The sequence below is a fragment of the Heterodontus francisci genome, unplaced genomic scaffold, assembly GCF_036365525.1.
Source record: "Heterodontus francisci isolate sHetFra1 unplaced genomic scaffold, sHetFra1.hap1 HAP1_SCAFFOLD_58, whole genome shotgun sequence".
NCBI lineage: Eukaryota > Metazoa > Chordata > Chondrichthyes > Heterodontiformes > Heterodontidae > Heterodontus > Heterodontus francisci.
In genome coordinates, this window is record NW_027142006.1 from 6,355,491 (window position 1) to 6,364,225 (window position 8,735).

The following is an 8,735-nucleotide window of genomic DNA, read 5'->3' on the forward strand; positions in this document are numbered from 1 at the left end:
ACAGGAAATAATTGTTCACATTTTTGTGAATGTGTGGGATTTAGAAATACTAGGAGTGGAGACGAGTTATTATTGCACTCTGCTATTACATCTTTTATAATGGACTCCAGCATTTTCCCCACGACTGATGTCAGGCTAACCGGTATGTAATTCGCTGTTTTCTTTCTGCCTCTTTTTTTAAATAGTGGAGTTACATGAACTACCGTCCAATCCATTGGAACTGTTCCAGAGTCGAGCGAAGTTTGAAAAAAGACCAGAAATGCATCTGCTATTTCAAGGGCCACTTCCTTAAGTACTCTGGGATGTAGAATATCAGGCCCTGGGGATTTATCGGCCTTCAATCCCATCAATTTCCCAAACATTCCCTACCAATACTGATTTCATACAGTTCCTAGAACAAGAACAAAGAACAAAGATAATTACAGCACAGGAACAGGCCCTCCGGCCCTCCAAGCGTACGCCGATCCAGATACTCTCTCTAAACATGTCGCCTATTTTCTAAGGTTCTGTATCTCTTTTCTTCCTGCCCATTCATGTATCTGTCTAGATACATCTTAAAAGACTCCATCGTGCCCGCATCTACCACCTCCGCTGGCAATGCGTTCCAGGTGCCCACCACCCTCTGTGTAAAGAACTTTCCACGCATATCCCCCCTAAACTTTTCCCCTTTCACTTTGAACTCGTGTCCTCTAGTAATTGAAACCCCCACTCTGGGAAAAAGCCTCTTGCTCTCCACCCTGTCGATACCTCTCATGATTTTGTACACCTCAATCAGGTCCCCCCTCAACCTCCGTCTTTCTAATGAAAATAATCCTAATCTGCTCAACCTCTCTTCATAGCTAGCGCCCTCCATACCAGGCAACATCCTGGTGAACCTCCTCTGCACACTCTCCAAAGCATCCGCATTCTTTTGATAATGTGGCGACCAGAACTGTATGCAGTATTCCAAATGTGGCCGAACCAAAGTCCTATACAACTGTAACATGACCTGCCAACTCTTGTACTCAATGCCCCGTCCGATGAAGGAAAGCATGCCGTATGCCTTCTTGACCACTCTATTTACCTGCGTTGCCACCTTCAGGGAACAGTGGACCTGAACACCCAAATCTCTCTAGACATCAATTTTCCCCAGGACTTTTCCATTTACTGTATAGTTCACTCTTGAATTGGATCTTCCAAAATGCATCACCTCGCATTTGCCCTGATTGAACTCCATCTGCCATTTCTCTGCCCAACTCTCCAATCTATCTATATTCTGCTGTATTCTCTGACAGTCCCCTTCACTATCTGCTACTCCACCAATCTTAGTGTCGTCTGCAAACTTGCTAATCTGTCCACCTATACTTTCCTCCAAATCATTAATGTATATCACAAACAACAGTGGTCCCAGCACGGATCCCTGTGGAACACCACTGGTCACACGTCTCCATTTTGAGAAACTCCCTTCTACTGCTACTCTCTGTCTCCTGTTGCCCAGCCAGTTCTTTATCCATCTAGCTAGTACACCTTGGACCCCAAGCGCCTTCACTTTCTCCATCAGCCTGCCATGGGGAACCTTATCAAACGCCTTACTGAAGTCCATGTATATGACATCGACAGCCCTTCCCTCATCAATCAACTTTGTCACTTCCTCAAAGAATTCTATTAAGTTGGTAAGACATCACCTTCCCTGCACAGAACCATGTTGCCTATCACTGATGAGCCCATTTTCTTCCAAATGGGAATAGATCCTATCCCTCAGTATCTTCTCCAGCAGCTTCCCTACCACTGACGTCAGGCTCACCGGTCTATAATTACCTGGATTATCCCTGCTACCCTTCTTAAACAAGGGGACAACATTAGCAATTCTCCAGTCCTCCGGGACCTCACCCGTGTTTAAGGATGCTGCAAAGATATCTGTTAAGGCCCCAGCTATTTCCTCTCTCGCTTCCCTCAGTAACCTGGGATAGATCCCATCCGGACCTGGGGACTTGTCCACCTTAATGCCCTTTAGAATACCCAACACTTCCTCCCTCCTTATGCCGACTTGACCTAGAGTAATCAAACATCTGTTCCTAACCTCAACATCCGTCATGTCCCTCTCCTCGGTGAATCCTGATGCAAAGTACTCGTTTAGAATCTCACCCATTTTCTCTGAGTCCAAGCATAACATTCCTCCTTTGTCCTTTAGTGGGCCAATCCTTTCTCTAGTTACCCTCTTTCTCCTTATATATGAATAAAAGGCTTTGGGATTTTCCTTAACCCTGTTTGCTAAAGATATTTCATGACCCCTTTTAGCCCTCTTAATTCCTCGTTTCAGATTGGTCCTACATTCCCGATATTCTTTCAAAGCTTCGTCTTTCATCAGCCGCCTAGACCTAATGTATGCTTCCTTTTTCCTCTTAGCTAGTCTCACAATTTCACCTGTCATCCATGGTTCCCTAATCTTGCCCTTTCTATCCCTCATTTTCACAGGAACATGTCTCTCCTGCGCGCTAATCAACCTCTCTTTACAAGCCTCCCACATATCACATGTGGATTTACCTTCAAACAGCTGCTCCCAATCTACATTTCCCAGCTCCTGCCGAATTTTGGTATAGTTGGCCTTCCCCCAATTTAGCACTCTTCCTTTAGGACCACTGTCGTCTTTGTCCATGAGTATTTTAAAGCTTACGGAATTGTGATCACTATTCCCAAAGTAGTCCCCTACTGAAACTTCAACAACCTTGCCGGGCTCATTCCCCAACACCAGGTCCAGTATGGCCCCTTCCCGAGTTGGACTATTTACATACTGCTCTAGAAAACCCTCCTGGATGCTCCTTACAAATTCTGCTCCATCTGGACCTCTAACACTAAGCGAATCCCAGTCAATGTTGGGAAAATTAAAATCTCCTATCACCACCACCCTGCTGCTCCTACATCTTTCCATAATCTGTTTCCATATTTGTACCTCTATCTCACGCTCGCTGTTGGGAGGCCTGTAGTACAGCCCCAACATTGTTACCGCACCCTTCCTATTTCTGTGTTCTGTCCATATTGCCCTACTGCTCGAGTCCTCCATAGTGCCCTCCTTCAGCACAGCTGTGATATCCTCTTTGACCAGTAATGCAACTCCTCCACCCCTTATACCTCCCTCTCTATCCCGCCTGAAGCATCGATATCCTGGGATATTTAGTTGCCAATCATGCCCTTCCCTCAACCAAGTCTCAGTAATAGCAATAACATCATACTACCAGGTACTAATCCAAGCCCTAAGTTCATCTGCCTTACCTACTACACTTCTTGCATTAAAACAAATGCACCTCAGACCACCAGTCCCTTTATATTCATCATCTGCTTCCTGCCTGCTCTTCCCCTTAGTCACACTGACTTCATTATCTAGTTCCTTACAGGCTTTTGTTACTACCTCCTTACTGTCAACTGACCTCAATTGGTTCCCATCCCCCTGCCACATTAGTTTAAACCCTCCCCAACAGCGTTAGCAAAAGTACCTCCAAGGACATTGGTTCTAGTCCGGCCCAGGTGTAGACCGTCCAATTTGTAATAGTCCCACCTCCCACAGAACCGGTCCCAATGTCCCAAAAATCTGAACCCCTCCTTCCTGCACCATCTCTCAAGCCACGCATTCATCCTGACTATTCTTTCATTTTTACTCTGACTATCACGTGGCACTGGTAGTAATCCTGAGATTACTACCTCTGAGGTCCTACTTTTTAACTTGGCTCCTAACTCCCTAAATTCTGCTTGTAGGACCTCATCCCGTTTTTTACCTATATCATTAGTGCCTATGTGCACAATGACAACTGGCTGTTCACCCTCCCCCTTTAGAATGTCCTGCAGCCGATCTGAGACGTCCCTGACCCGTGCACCTGGGAGGCAACATACCATTCGGGAGCCTCGTTTTCGACCACAGAACCGCCTATCTACTCCCCTTACAATCGAATCCCCTACGACTATCGCCCTTCCACTCTTTTTCCCGCCCTTCTGAACAGCAGAGCCAGCCACGGTGCCATGGACCTGGCTACTGCTGCCTTCCCCTGGTGAGCCATCTCCCTCAACAGTATCCAAAACGGTATACTTGTTTTGGAGGGAGACGACCGCAGGGGACTCCTGCGCTGCCTTCCTGCTCTTTCTCTGCCTTTTGGTCACCCATTCCCTTTCTCCCTCAGCAATCCTAATCTGCGGTGTGACCAATTCACTAAACGTGCTATCCACTACCTCCTCAGCATCGCGCATGCTCCAAAGTGAGTCCATCCGCAGCTCGAGAGCCGTCATGCGGTCTAACAAGAGCTGCAGCTGGACACACTTCCTGCACGTGAAGGAGTCAGGGTCATCAGCCATGTCCCTGAGCTCCCACATTGAGCAAGAGAAGCATGATACGGGTCTGAGATCTCCTGCCATTTTTAATCTTAAGTTTAAACTTAGTTAAATGAAAAAGGAACGTAAAGTTTTTACCAATCACAATAAAACCAGAGAAATCGAAAAAGCCTTACCTTATAAACACCCCACCGAGTCCTTTTTTTTTGGTTAGAGCAGGAGGGCGGGTGGGAGACACTACAAGTGTGGTGTCTCGGGTTCAGAAACCGCCCAAATATATAGTGTTTTACTTACCCAGCAGCCCCCTGGCCTCCGCCGAAAAACAAAAGGAAATTAAATTTACTTTCAAACTGACTTTCCCAGCTGCTCACTCGCTCACACTCTGCTCCCGAAAAAGCTGCTGCACTGAAAGGCTCCTTCCCCTAGACCCTTCTCCTCCTTCTCACTAGACCCTATGTTCCCCAACATTTCTGGGAGATAATTTGTATCCTCCTTTGTGAAGACAGATCCAAAGTATGTATTTAATTGGTCTGCCATTTCTTTGTTCCCCATTATCAATTCCCCCGTTTCTGACTGTAAGGGGCCCACATTTGTCTTCACTAATCTTTTTCTCTACACATATCTATAGAAGCTTTTACAGTCAGTTTTTATGTTCTCTGCTAGCTTACTCTCATACTCTATTTCCCCCTTCTTAATCAATCCTTTTGTCCTCCTCTGCTAAATTCCAAACTGCTCACAATCTTCAGGTTTGCTGCTTGTTCTGGCCATTTTATATTTCTCCTCCTTGGATTTAATACTTTCCTTAATTTCTTTTGAAAGCCACAGTTGAGCCACCCTTCCTGTTTTACTTTTGCACAGACAGGAATGAACAATTGTTGTAATTCATCCATGCGCTCTTTAAATGCTAGCCATTGCCTATCCACTGTCAACCCTTTAATTAACGTTCCCCAATCTATCATCGCCAACTCCCGCCTCATACCTTCATAGTTTTCTTTATTTAGATTCAGGACCCGAGTCTCGGAATCAACTCTCTCACTCTCCATCTTAATGAAGAATGTTATCATATTATGGGCGCACTTCCCCAAGGGACCCCACACAACAAGATTGTTAACTAATCCTTTCTCATTACACAATACCCAGTCCAGGATGGCCTGTTCTCCAGAGGTGTTATACACCTCTATCAATTCTCCACTCAATCTCCTTTGAGAAAGGCAGAATAATCCTAGCTTTTCCAACCTAACCTTGTAACTAAAATCCCCCATCCCTGGATCCATTCTGGTAAATCGCCTCTGCGTCCTCTCAAGGACCCTCACATTCTTTCTAAAGTCTGCTGAGCAGAACTGGAAGCCACACTCCAATTGGGGCCTAACCAGAGTTTTATAATGGTTCAGCATAACTTCCCTGCTTTTGTACTCAATGCCTCTATTTATAAAGCCCAAGATCCCATATGCTTTGCGAACCACTCTCGCAATATGACTTGCCTCCTTCAAAGATTGATGCACATGAACCCCAAGTCCCTCTATTCCAGAACACTATTTAGAACTGTGCCATTAAGTATATATAGCCTCTCCCTATTCCTTATGCCAAAATACATCACCTCACACATGTCACTATTAAATTCCATCTGCCACCTGTCTGCCCATTCTGCTAGCCTATCACTGTCCTGTTGCAGGCAGTTCATATCATCTTCACTGTTTGCCGCTCCTCCAGGTTTGGTGTCATCGGCATATTTTGAGATTCTACTCTGTATTCCAAGATCCAAGTCACTTACCTTGAGCAAAAAAAGCAGTGGTTCTAGCACTGACCCTTGGGGAACACCACTGTCGACTATCCTCCAGTCTGACAAAGAACCATTTAATAAGACTCGCTGTTTTCTGTCCTTAAACCAATTTTCTATCCAATTGGACACTGACCCTCCTATACCACGAACCTCAATTTTGTTAACCGCCCTTATATGTGGTACCTTGTCAAACGCTTCCTTAAAATCCAAACAAACAACATCCACTGCATTCCCTTCATCAAGCTGCTCTGTTAGTTCATCAAAAAATGCAGTTAGATTAGTCAAGCATGAACTCCCATTTATAAATCCATGCTCACTTTCCTTCATTAACTCGAACCTTTCCAAGTGACTGTTGATTTTTTACCCTGATTATTCTTTCTAAAACCTTACCACCGCTGCTGTTAATCGAACTAGCCTGTAGTTACCCGGACTGTCCTTACACCCTTTCTTGAATAAGGGTGTCGCATTTGCCACTGTTTAATCGTCTGGCACCTCCCCCATATCCAGGGAAGATTGGAAGATTATAGCAAGCCCTTCCGTTATCTGCATCCGCATTTCCTTTCGCAACCTGGGATGTGAGCCATCTGGACCAGGTGATTTATCTTCCCTAAGCACAGCCAGCCTTTTTAGTACCTCCCTCTCCTAATTTGTACTCTCTCCATTGCCTCTACTTTCTTCACTTCAACTGATATTTTGTCAAATTCCACTTCCTTAGTGATCACTGATACAAAGTACTCATTAAGTAGATTAACATTGCCCTGCACCTCTAAGCTTATATTATCCTTTTTGTCCCTAATAGGCCCGACTCAACCTCTTACTACCCACTTATCATTTACATGCTGCTCGAAGATTTTTGGGTTTCCTTTCATGTTGACTGCCAGTCTATTCTCATAGAAATAGAGAATAAGCAAATATAGAGCATGTAAGTATTTCCCATCCTTGATGAGGTGGAATTTTTTATGTTGTGGGTGGTAATGTCTTGGCCCACGAGTGTGGTGGAAGCAGAGACAATCAGTGATTTGAAAAGGAAATTGGATGGCTACTTGAAGGAAAGAAAGTTGCAGGAGGAAAGGGATCGAGCTGGTGAGTGGAACTGACTAGATTGCTCCGGGGAGAGCCAGCATGGACGTGATAGGCCAAATGACCACCTTCTGTGTTGTAAATGACTCTGTGTTGTTTCTCAAATTCAATCCAATGGTGCTTGGGAAATAATCTCAAAGTAAATTGTGCAACGGGAAAATCAGAACCAAGGCAAGGGACGCATAAGGAAGCAAAATTGCTGAAACCCGGGATTGAACCAGGGACCTTTAGATCTCTAGTCTAACACTCTCCCAACTGAGCTATTTCAGCCCTACATTAACAGCGTCTTGGTGTCCTTGTTTTGGAAGAAAATACATACATTCAAGTTTTCCAAAAAATTAAAGAACACAACATGTGAGTAATATTCCCCATTGCTTTCTCAGTACTGATGGATTGTGAAGCGGGAGACAGCCAGAAGTGCCACTGAGCCGCACAGACCCCGAGCTGAGAATGAAATGAGATCAAATTCAATCTTTCATAGTGAGATGCTGCTGAGAGGTAAGAGTCCTGAATCAAAGCGAGACTTGCTCATTTCAAACACTCCCTGTACTCTCTGCTCATGAAGCCTTACAAAAGGAAAAACAGAATGGCACTCAAACTCACAACCCTGCCATTAAAAGTCTCATATTCGACTGACAGAACTGTCACTTCTACTCGGTCTCTTATTGGATGGATGCAACTCCAACGCAGGGGTGGCATTCAAATCCTCCCATGGGTCCACTTGTCAGACTGAGTTCCATGTTGTAGACTCAAGCAAAGGAAATCTGCTCACTTCCAAAACTATCAGCGAATTGAAGCTGATTACAATCAACATCATCAGAGGTCAGAACTACCTGGTGAAAGAAGACACCCTGAAGAAGGATCCACAATTATTCAAAGGCATCGACAAAGTGAAAAACAAGAAAATCGATGAGTCAAAGCAAGCCAAACAACAGAAACACTGAAGAATTCCATTCCATTCCAGTCCAGAACCCAGTCCTGTTGTTTTTGGAGTCAGGTCACAATTACAGCAACAACTTTATATTCCCACTTGGCTATCTGTACATTTAGTTAATTGCAATTTTGTCGACAAGCTCTTTGAATCCAGTTGTCTGGTCCTTCAGCAAGCTCCGGATGGAAGTCAATTCCACCTTCTGCAAGGCTGAAACCAATAGATAACCTTAATCTAAAAATGCCAACAGACCAGGGCTCGTCCGGGACTTGAACCCAGGATTTCTCGCATGTTAATTAACTATACTCCCAAAGCGAAAAACATACCCCTAGACCAACGAGCCACTGACAGGTCAGGCTTTATTAGCTGCTGTGGAATTTCACTGGAACCCCCCAGCCAATCATCCATTTTTTTCAGATCAAAGCAACATCCTGCAAATGCTGAAATAAAAACAGAAAGTGATGGAAATGTTCAGCAGCTCTGGCAGCATCTGTGCTGTGAGAAACACAGTTAACGTTTCAGGGCACTCACCTTTTGTTTCAGCCATCCTTTCAGACTGCTTCTGTCCATCCAATCTCACTTTCTATTCTATCCACATTCTAACCATTCACTACGTTACTATATTTTTCATGAATTCCTCATTTCTTT

General features: G+C 44.6%; 1 non-coding gene across 1 annotated transcript; it reads right to left on the reverse strand.

The window, feature by feature from the left end:
- Positions 1 to 7,353: 7,353 nt before the first annotated feature.
- trnas-aga (transfer RNA serine (anticodon AGA)) lies at positions 7,354 to 7,426 on the reverse strand. Its single transcript has one exon. It is a non-coding gene; the product is annotated as a tRNA-Ser (tRNA).
- Positions 7,427 to 8,735: the final 1,309 nt, after the last annotated feature.